Raw genomic sequence first — 12,174 nt, forward strand, 5'->3', positions numbered from 1 at the left:
CTTTTGATCTATATCCAGAACAGATAATTCAGAAGTCTTTTCAGACCTGGATGAAGACATCATCTGCATTATAGAGATGACACAACCTTGGTTGCTGAACTGAGGAGGACTTGAAGTGTTTACTACAGAAAGTCAGACTGCAGCCTTCATTATGGATTTCATCTTAACATCAAGAAAACCAAGATCCTTACCACCATGCCAATAGGCAATATAATGATAATTGGAGAATGGATTGAGGCTGTTAATGATTTCATCTTGTTTGGATCCACAATCAATACTCTTGACACTAGCAGGGAGATAATTAAACAAAAAATAATTGCATTGGGAAAATGTGCTGTCAAAGATCTTTCCAGAGTGATAAGGAGTAATGGTCAGTTTAGCTACTAAGGTACACTCAACCCAGGTCATGGTTTTCTCAATTGCTTGCTATTAATCTGAAAGCTGGGCAACGAATAAGGATGATAGAAGAAGAAACAATGACTCGATTTGTAGTACTGGTGAAAAGTATTGAACATATGATGGGCTAACAAAAGGGGAAAAAAAAGTTCTATCAGGGAGACAGTGAAACCAGTTTGCTCCTTTCAGGCAAAGATTTTGAATCTCCTTATCACATTTTTGGGCATGCCATCAGGACAGACAAGTCTTTTAAGAAGGATATAAAGTTTGGAAGGGTAGAAGGTCAGTACAAAAGGGTAATACCCTGAAAGAGATGGGTTGACACAATGACTGAGACAATGGAGTCAAATGTGTCAGACATGGTTAGGTTGGTTGAGGATAGGGCAAGGTTCAGAACCTTTGTTTATAGGGTTGCTACCAGTTATAGTCAACTCTATGGTATATAACAACAACAACATGAGTCATAATAGAAATGAAGACAAACGAGAGAACACGTTGAGTCCCCAAATCACGACAATCATGTAACTTCTGACTCACAGGGATATTACTTTTTGTTTCTAGAGGGAGTGTGTCAGGGTTATATTCTCTTTCCATACCTATTCAATCTGTATGCTGAGCAAATTATTCAAGAGGCTGGACTCTATGAAGAAGAAAATGGCATCAGTGTTGGAGAGAGACTTGTCAATACCCTGCATTATGCAGATTATACAACCTTGTATCCTGAAAGTGAGGCATAATTGAAGCACTTGTTGCAAGAGATCAAGAAATACAGCCTTCGGTGTGGATTGAATCTCATTGTCAAGAAAACAAAGATTCTTACCATTAGACCGATAGGCAACATCATGAGGGAGGAATAAGGTATTGAATCTGTCTACAGCTTCATCTTACTTGTATCTGCAACAAACCTGCTTGGCACCAGCAGTCATGTAATAGGAGACACTCTGTACTGGGAAAGTCTGTAGTTAGGACCTCTTCAAATTATTGAGAAATAAGGATGTCAGTTTGAGGACTAAGCTGTGCCTAATTCAGGCCATGGTCTTTCCAATAACTTGCTAGCCATCTGAGAGCTGGACAATGGATAAAGATGACAGAAGAAAAATTGACATCTTTGAGTTGTAGTGTTAGAGAAGGACATCGAACATCCCATAGACTGAGAACAGAACAAACAAATATGTCTTGGTGAGGGTGCAGCTGAGTGCTCTTTGAGGCAAGAATGATGAGGCTTAGCCTCACATACTTCAGGAACATTGCTAACAGGGTCTATTCCTTGGAGAGGGACGTGGTGTTTGAAAGGGTGGAGGGTCAATGAAGGAGAAGAAGACCCTTAACCAGATGCATTGACATGGTGACTGCTGTAATGGGCTCTTGTGCATCAGGAAGTGTGAAGACAACACAGGCTAGGATGGGGTTCAGATCCACTGTTCATAGGGTCACTATCAGTCACACTCGACTTGAAGATACCTAACAACAACAAGAACAACAACAAAAAGACATCTTTATAGGAAAAGACTACATTTATACTACTGAACAGCTGATCATTTCAATCTGTTGACCTTCACAGAGCAAGTTCTGCAGTTGTTAGCACAGCCACAAATAACACACCTTGTCAGCAGAGATCCTTACTGGAGTCCCTGAGTAGCAAAATGGTTGTGTGTTTAGCTGCTAACTAAGATGATGGCCATGTGAAGTCACACAAAAGCACTTCAAAATTAAAAAGTAATGCTCTGTTTCTGAAAGGTCACATCTAAAACCCCCTGTGGATCAGTCCTATTTGCACTCCTGGGATTACCTAAAGATGGAATTGACTCAGGACAACAACTAGTATTAATTGTGGTACAAAACAAATTAATTTCACTGACATTGAATGGATTTTGACTCATACGGACCTTTTTAAGACAAAATGGAACTCTTCTTTGTGGTTCTGAAAGCTCTAAATCCTTTAGAAAGAGTACGATTCTGTATGTATAGTGCAGCACCTAAAACAATTTCATAAATAAAACAGTGGTCATATATATCTATTTACTGACTTACAAGAGCAACAACAAAAACAATAATAATTATTATTGTAAAATCATTTATAAATGGTATGTAGAAAGAAACATTCAGGCATTAAAGTAAAAGCAAAACAAAATTCTCATTGCAGCTTAGTTGGAATAGGTTTATAGCTGACATTCAAGCAGGTTTTTAGAGGTTGTAATTCACAAGGAAAGGAGATTCTCTTACATCGACTGCCTAAGTGCTGTGCTGTGCTGTAAGAAGCAACAACTTCCCTCTTTTCCACCTTCTCCTTGAAACTGTGAAGCAGCAATCAAGCACGAATGCATCATCATCCATGTTGGCCCGGCTGGTGTCAAGTTTGACAATGCCTGCTGGGAGCTCTATTGTCTGGAACATGGCATTCAACCTGATGGCCAGACGCCTAGTGACAAGACCATAACACTTTTTCAATGAGACTGGTGCTGGCAAGCACGTGCCCAGTATGGTGTTTGTAGACCTGGAATGCACAGTCATTGATGAAGTTTGCATTGACATCTACTGCCAACTCTTCTATACTAAGCAGCGTATCACAGGCAAGGAAGATGCTGCCAATAGCTATGCTTAATGGCACCACACCATCAGCAAGGAGATCATTGACTAGATTAGAAAACTGGCTGTCTAGTGCACAGGTTTCCAGAACTTCTTGATTTTCCACAGCTTTCTTGGGGGAACTGGTATTGGCTCCACATCCCTGCTGGTGGAGCACCTCTTTGTTAATTATGACAGGATGTCCAAACTGGAGTTCTCCATTTACCCAGTCCCTTCCCCTCAGGTTTCTGTGACTGTGATTGAGCTCCACAACTCCATTCTTACCAGCCACACCACCCTAGAGCACTCAGATTGTACCTTCATGGTAGACAATGAGGCCTTCTATGACACTTGCTACAGAAACCTTGATGTTGAACACCAACCTACACTAACCTGAATATGTTAACAGGTCAAATTGTGTGCTTCCCTTAGATTTGACAGAATGTTGACAGAACTCCAGACCACCCTAATACTATACACCTTCATTCACTTCTCTCTGGCCACATGCCTTGCTATCTCTGCTGAGAAAGCGTACCATAAACAGCTCTCTTTAGCAAAGATTACCAATTTTTGCTCTGAACCAGCCAATCACATGGTGAAATGTGACCCTCATCATGGTAAACACATGGCTTACAGCCTGATAGACTGTGGTAATGTGTTTCCTAAAGATGTCAGTACTTCCATTGTCACCACCAAGACTAAAAGTACATCCAGTTTGTGGATTGGTGCCCCACTGGCTTAAAGATTAATGTTAATTACCAACTTCCCACTGTGGTACCTGATAGAGACCTTGCCAAGGTATAGAGAGCTGTGTGCATGCTCAGCAATACCATAGTCATTACTGAGGTCTGAGCTTGCCTGGACCACAAGTTTGACCTGATGCATGCCAAGAGTACCTTCGTTCAATGGTTCATAGGTGAAGGGATGGAGGAAAGAGAGTTTTCTGAGGTTGTGAAGACATGGCTGCCCTTGAAAAGGATTATGAGGAGGTGAGTGTAGATGCTGTTGAAGGAGAGGATGAGGAAGGAAGAAAAGATTACTAAAGTTAAAATGCCACAAAAGTGCTGCTTTTACAGAGAAGCTTATTCTGTTTTAAACATTGAAAAGTTGTGGTATGATCAGTTAATCTGTATGCAGCAAGGTATATTTTCATATGCAACTACTAACCTATGCCTCAAAACATGAATGCTTTGTCACAGACCCAAGCTGTCCAGTTCACTGATGGGTTTTGAATAAAATATTCCTTGCCTTAAATGGGGAAGGGGAGGAGAAAGTCACAAGGAAAGCAATTATTTATCTTTTTTCCTTTGTAATATCTTGTGGATTTAAACTTCCTGCTTATGGGTTGGCAGCACAACTCCTCACACATAACACCACTAGAGCTCTACACCAGCCTGGCACCTGGTGCGTGAAGAGTTACATAGTTAACACAGAGACACAGTTTGAGTCTATCATGTGCTGTACAGGAGAAGGACGGACACTATTATCTAGTGCAAATTACAGCCTCTGAAAATGTACTGGAAGGTCAGCTGTGAGTTGGTTCCAATTTGATGGTACATAACAATCTTATGGAATATTTATTTTATGAGTAGAATCAAATCAAAATGTTTTGTCACAGAGAATGTATTATAATAGTTAGAATTTAAAAACCCACTAAACTTCTGAAAGGAAGCTCTCATAGTTTAGTCCGTAGGGTGTTGTGCTGCTGACCTAAAAATCTCTAGTTCAAATACACCAATAGCTATCGGGGGAAAAATAATCTCCACAAATTACACTCTCTGAAAACCTGCTGGAGGGTCAGCTATAAGTTGATTCCAACTCAGCAGCAGTGAATTTAGTTGAAATTTTCAAATCAACGTCACATTGTATTTAAAATATAATATTTAGTGTTGTTGTTTTTGTAAAGTAAATGGTACTGATATATTTGACTGAAAAAAAATGACATTTTATTTTCATTTATACATTTTTCAACCTTTTTTGGTGATATCGTGATTTCTGCCCTTCCCATATTTTTTATAATGTCTTACTTGCTCATATTTCAATTCCAGTCTACTTTAAATATGCCAAAATTTTACAAATCAAAGAGGGATTATTAGCATGTATATCAGCACATTATCTTTTTTTTTTTCTATAATTTTCATAAACATTTACAGAGATTTTGGGCTTCCACTCATTCATTGTTGCACTATTCTCTCTACCCTCCTCCCAGTTTGTTCTTGTCCAAATGCCACAGTGCTTGTCAAAGCCAGTTCTGATTAATCTTCTTTGTCAGTGTATCCTTTGCCATTCCCTATCACTCCTCCCTGAGAGAGACTTCACCCTGAGTCATAAGGAAAAGGGGACGGCGTATTCTCTTAGCTACTTCCTGCTGAAAAGGGACGCTGTGGGTTTCAGGGTAAAGATCTTCTCTCACTACTCTAAAGGGCCCCTTTGGCAGTAGGAAACACATAGACTATTATGGAGATTGATTTTGGAATTCAGATGCACTCTTATTGATTGTGCTTGGCTGTACATGTACATATCCTTCAAGATGTATCATGGGGGTGTTGCAACCTAGAAGACACAAATTTGACTAACAAGTTATAAGTACATGAGTCCAAAAATTATGGAAAAGTAAAAGAAAAGATTCTTTCATTGTTTTACAAACCCTCCCCCAGGTCCCCTCCACCATGCAGCCCTCGCTCTAGTCTCCTGTGATGACAGAAATACCCAGTTACATCTCTTTTAGACGGTTCTCTCCCTCCTCTGCTTCAGTGCAGTATACATTATTGAACCCATCTTACTCAGTGTCTCCCTAACCCCAAGGACAGTCCCCAGCACATTATCTTAACTGCTTGACCTTTTCCTTTTTCATTGATACCTATTCTGTATTTGAAGTCTGTAGATATTTTTATGCTAGTAAATGGTAACTTTTCAAGACCCTCTTTAGAATAAACTTTATCAAAATTGTTTCCTTTTTAAGTCTTCTATGTACTCCATATTTAACTGGTTCTTTGACTTTGGCATTTTGATCTACTCTCACAAAAATTGGAAACAAGTAATAATGGCATTCCCTTTCAGTCCTACAGTTTCATATATAGACATTCTTTCTTCTTTATTTCCTTGTGTAACACTGCTTATGGCTAGTCGTTTAATCTCACTTGACTTTTTTCTATAGTCTCTGTTCCTTTATGATTTAATCCAACTATAATAAAGTTTGTCACTTTCCACAGTCTTCAGTATAGCTGTGACATTTCCACCACCACATCCTCATTACTATTCTTTATGTTACTAAGTTTCAAAGAGAATCATTACACCTAAGTAATATCTTTTAAGCAATCACACATGACCTCACCTCTGAAGCATCATTTAGAAATAGTTTTGTGGTGTATTCATGACTATATAGTATATTCTTCAAACAGTTGTGCTTCCTGATTTGCCTTAAGATTTAGTAACTTTATTTTTTCCTTTATCCTAGGCATCATAAATTTAGAAAAATAGTGTTTATTGGTTCTCATTAGAAATCAACATTCTTCCTCACGAGGGAAAACATGCTCTGAACAGACACTGAACTGACCTCTATCAACTAAAGATGTTTTCTTTAATAATTATTTGTGTTGCCCTGTGATTTGTTAAGATGACTCTCATCCCTGAATGGGATGCTCATGGAGGTTTCCAAGGATACATCCATTATAAATCTTTTCTCAAATTAAGTGGAGGCAATAATAGTCATTCAGAAAGCCTATGAGTCACTATACAGTTCTTTCAGTTACAATTTTACATTAATGTTTTGTTTTCTACATGTATTTTCTGCATGGAACAATTCTTCCACTCCAGAATAAGTATACCAAATGTCCTTAAAATATTCATCAGAGTGCCATCTTTTCAATAATGAATACATGGAATCCCTGTCTCACTATTTTCTCTCCTGATCCACCTTTGCTCTAAATTTGAGTTTCTTTGATTTTTCCATCCTATTCTAGAGTGATTTAAAACATAGTTAACATTTAAATTATTAATTTATATTTATTTATGTAGCTGTGGTGCTGGAGAAGAGCGTTGAATATACCATGGACTGCTAGGAGAACAAACAAGTTTGTCCTGGACACGGTAAAGCCAGAATGCTCCTAGGAGTCAAGGATTCTGAAGCTTCATCTGACATACTTTGGGCATGTTGCAAGGAGGGATATCATGATTGGGAGAGTGGAGAGACGGCGCAGGAGAGGAAGACCTTTGATGAGATGCATCAATTCTGTGAGTGGAGTGGTGGGAATGAGTGTGTTTGAGACGGCGAGGTTGGCACAGGATAGAACTGGCATTTAGGGCTGTTGTACATAGGGTTGCTATAAGTCGCAAGTCACTCAATGGCACATAACAACAACAACAGAGTTCATAGTTGGTGAAAGCTACATTCACCTTTTTTAATTGAAATACTGTTTAAATCCACTCCGTGGTTTCATACAAGAAGTTCTGCCCATCTTCTTAAAATCAAGGAAATGGAAGGGGAAGTTTCACTAAGGAACAAATGAGAACACCATGGGTCATAAAACACATGACTGGAATGAGTTAGGCATTTATTTATTGTTTTATTTTAGTTGGAATATTTATTAACTTAAATGAACGTAAGGCATATGTTGTTAGCATAAGAATGTCATAACTGAAGTAATTTTAAAATAGAATGCTTATTTTAAGTTTAAATAATAGACAATTTAAAGATACAGAATGATTTTATGAAATTTTGAGATGTTTGCACAAACTTATGCAGCCAGTTAACCACCTTCCTAGTCAAGAAATAGATTCTTTACATCACCCTGAAAGTTTTCCTAGATACCATTTTAGTCAGTCACTACTTATTTCCATCCTGGGTAACAACTGTTTTGATTTTTAACATTGCATCTTAGGTTTTTAAAAATTATTATTATTATTATTATCACTATTATTATTATTAATTTTAATGAAAGTTTACAGAGACTTTGGGTTTCCATTAATTCATTGTTGCACCTTTCTCCCTGCCCACCTCTACCCCCCCAAATTTGTTCTTCTCTTTGAAAAGTAAAAGAAAAATTCTTTCATCGTTATCCAATCCCTCCCCTAAGTCCACTCCTCTTTAGAGCCTTCATTCTGGACTCCTGTCATGACAATAATACCTAATCATATGTCCCTTTTAAACAGTTCTCTCCCTCATTTGTTTCAATGCAGTATACATAATGTATCCCATATTTCTCAGTCTCCCCCTAACTCCGATGTCAGTTCTGTGGCACTATGCAGTATTTGTCCTTTTGTGATAGAGATATTTTGCTCAGCATAAAGTCCTCTAGGATCATCCATTTTGCATAATATGTCATGAGTTCTTTGTTTTTCAATGTAGAGTAGTATTCCATTGTGTGACTATATCACAGTTTCTCTATCCGTTTGTTTGTTGATGGGCACTTAGGTTGTTTCCAACATTTTTGCTATTGTAAACAAAGCTGCAATAAACTTGAGTGAGCTTATATCTACTTGGGTGGCAGTTACGGTTTCTTTGGGATATATTCCCAGTAGTGGAATTGCTGGGTTAAATGGCATTTCTATTTGCAACTTTTTAGGAAAGCACCATACAGCCTTGCATAGTGATTGCACCATTTTATACTACCACCAAGAGTGAATAAGTGTTCCAGTTCCTCCACAACCCCACCAGCATTTGCTGCTTGCTGTTCTGTTAATTTTTGTTATTTTTTCTGGGTGAGATGATATCTCATAGTTATTTTTATACCTTAGTTTAATCTGTAATAATATTTCTCAGGACTAGTCTCTTTCACTCAGAAAAACTTTTGAAATTAAATAATGTTGTTGCTTAATATGTTGTTATTGTTGTGTACTGTTGAGTAGGAACTGCCTCATATCTGAAAATCCTCTAGTTTTCAAAGGTTGTAAATCACAAGAAAGATCTGGTTTTTTTCCTATGTTGCTCACTAAGCATTGTTATACAAATATTTTTTCAAACTTTAACCTAATTTGGATCATTAGCATTGTCCAAGTCTTTGTCTATAACAATTGAAATGCTATCATATCTCAATATGAAGTTATTTTTACTAAATATCTTTGAATAGGTACTATGCAACATACTTGCTAAAGGTTTCAGCCATAGAAATCTTATGAAGCTGTTCTTTACACATACATGGACTTATTATACAATGGAAACTATGTCAATTAATAATAGTAACAAAGTAAGTTAGTACTTAATTTATTAATACTTTTTTTTAAATCCAAGTGTTTATTAGATCATGACTCAAACCTCTGAAGTGCTAATGCATCTCCATCAGCAGGGAAACAGGTCCCCATACTTAAGAGATCCTGATGCTGCTCAGAATTAGCTGCAAGAGGAGAGGTGTAGGTATAGATGCCACAAAAGATCAGATCTTAAGGAGAAAACATTAACCAACCTCCATGTAATTAACACAGCCTCAAGCCACCAGGACACAGGCCCCCCCCCCCAATCCCCTTAATCTTCTCCTCAGCTCTTCTGCTGAAGAATTTGGCCTTTACAATGACTGGTTGCTTCGGGAGCTTTCCCTTCCCGAAGACTTTGTAGTAACCCGATCGAACCACATCAATGATCGGAGCAGCTCCAGTCTTGTTTTTTAATACTTTTTTCTAACTGATGGTCTGAATGATCATCCTACATTCCCACAAGCAGTGCATGAGGGGTTCCCTTTCTCCACCTTTATGTCAATCTTTCTTTCATTAGTGTTTTACATTGTAATCATTATACTGTCTATAAAGAATGATTTTGTTATGGTTTTGATTTGTATTAATTTCATTTAAAATAGTTGACTTTTTAATACTTTCCTATTAGAGTTGTTTGTTACATGTTTCGTCCTTTACATGTAATTACTATTTAGAGTTTTTTGGCTGGGCGGGGAGAGAAGTGCAGCAATGAATGAATGGAAATCCAAATTCTCTGTAAATGTTCATTAAAATTCTTTAAAAAGAAAATAAAAAATGTTTTTTTTCAAAAAGTAAGCTGTTCCCAAGTTCTCTATATAGTGTAAATAAGATTTTATTTTTGCAGAAACTTATTTAGAATAATTTAGATCCTCAACTGGTTAAATTACATATGCTTTGTCTACAAAATCATATAATCATATAATATCTCACATTTATTAAGCATTTCCACATAACAATAACAGCATCATCACATAGAATATGAATAAGAAAAGCTTTAGTAATGCTTCATTTCCAATTGTTCTGGTTTTTATTTACTTATTACAGGAATTGGCAGAATGTGAAATAAAGTATTTTTGCCTTTGATTTGTGTTGGCATAGAATATTGACTATACCATGGGATGCAAAGAAAAACACCACACAAAACAAAACAAATTAAAAAACAGCAACAACAAACTAAACCAAACCAATCTGTCTTGGAAGAATTGAAGAAATAAGCATTTTAGAAGCAAAAATGGTGAGACCTTCATTTTACATACTTCTGGAATGTTACCATAAAGTGCCAGTTTTGAGGAGGTTATAGTGCTTTATAAAATAAAATGCCAGTGAAAAGAAAGATGGCTAGACGTAGATTTGCAACAATGGCCTCAAACCAACAATGATTATGAAAATTGTATTTTCTTCTGTTGTACAAACAAGGTCTCTATAAGTCAGACCTAATTGGATAGTATCTAACAACAATAAGAAGAAGGGAAATAAATTCAGTTTTTCATTGTTGTATATGCTTAGATTTACTTTGACAGTTATATGAATACTCTTCTGTATTTGGCTAAATATTTTTACTAAAAAACAAAAAGAATGTTAAAAATGAACAGTTTATTTTGGCTGCATTTAAAAATATTATTGACTTTTTAGTTGTTGTTGTTGTTCTTATATGCCGATGAGTTGACTGTGACTCACAGTGACCCTGTGTAAAATAACTCTGAAGCTTGTCCTGTCCTGAGCCAGTCACACTCCTACACTCCTATGTATCAGTCCATCTCATCTGGGATCTTCTCTCCTACACTGTCCCTCCACTCTTGCAAGTATGATGTCCTTCACCAAGGAGCAGTACCTATTTGTTGAAGTATGTGAGATGGTTCCTCTTCTCCAAAATATGTGAGACAGAGTTTCAAAATCCTAGCCTCCCAGAAGAAGCTAGGTTTCACCCTTTCCAAGATAGAGCTATATGTTTTCTCGGTGGTCCCTGGTATGTACAAGACTCTTGTCTGGCATCACAACACAAAGGCATTGATTTTCTGTTATCCTTAGTCATTGTCCAGCTAGCTCTCTGTTGCATAGCAAGTAATTGTGAAGACCATAAGCTGGGTTAGATGCACCTTAGTCTCTATATTGAATTGTTGCTTCTCAGTACTCTGGGGAGGTCCTTGACAGCATATTTTCCCAATGTAATTCATGTTTTGATTTCTTGACTGCTGGTGCTAAGAGTGTTGATTGTGGAACCAAGGAAGCTGTAATTGTTAACAACCTCAATCTCTTCTCCCTCTATCATGGTGATGTCAATTAGCCCAGAGGTGAGAAGAATTGGATTTTGATGTGGAACTTCAATCCATTTGGAAGACTACAGTACTTGACCTTTTGTATAAAGTGTTCCAGGTCCTCCTTAGTTTTAGCAAGCATGTTGTGTCATCTGCATAACGTAGGTTTTTGATGAGTCTTTCTCCCACACTGATGTCATGTTCCTGCTCATAAAGCCCAGCTTCCCAACTGATTTTTTAATGATCAGCTACAATTTTATTCTGAAGGATTTTATTCACAAGGAATTCTGGATAGTACACACATTTAAAAAAAATAAATCACAGTAAATAACAACTGCATAATTCCTCTCTTTTTTAATTTTATATTGATTTTCATGAAAGTCAACAGAAACTTTGGATTTCCATTCATTCATTGTTGCACTTTTCTCCCTGTTCACCCTTCCTCCTCAATTCGCTTTTCTTTTTGAAAAGTAAAAGGGAAAATTATTTCATTGTTATTCAATACCTCCCCCCAAGTCCACTCCACTATGAAGCCTTGTTCTGGACTCCTGTCACAGCAATGATATCTAATTATGTAATCCCTCTTTTATAACAGTGACATTATACCATATTTGTCTTTTTGTGACTGAGATACTTCACTTAGTATAATGTTCTCCAGGGTCATCCATTTTGTGTGATATTTCATGAGTTGAGTTTCTTGTTGTTCAATGTGGCAAATTATTCCATTGTGTGAATATACCACAGCTTTTCCAGCCATTAATTTGTTGATGGG

The 12,174-nt window shown here is 37.1% G+C and overlaps 1 pseudogene; it reads left to right on the forward strand.

Annotated features, from left to right (window-relative positions):
- Positions 1-2,296: 2,296 nt before the first annotated feature.
- On the forward strand, positions 2,297-4,004 carry LOC102844966 (annotated as a pseudogene).
- Positions 4,005-12,174: the final 8,170 nt, after the last annotated feature.

This window comes from Elephantulus edwardii, unplaced genomic scaffold (assembly GCF_000299155.1).
Source record: "Elephantulus edwardii isolate Elephantulus edwardi_28Jun2011 unplaced genomic scaffold, EleEdw1.0 scaffold00020, whole genome shotgun sequence".
In the NCBI taxonomy this organism is placed as follows: Eukaryota; Metazoa; Chordata; class Mammalia; order Macroscelidea; family Macroscelididae; genus Elephantulus; species Elephantulus edwardii.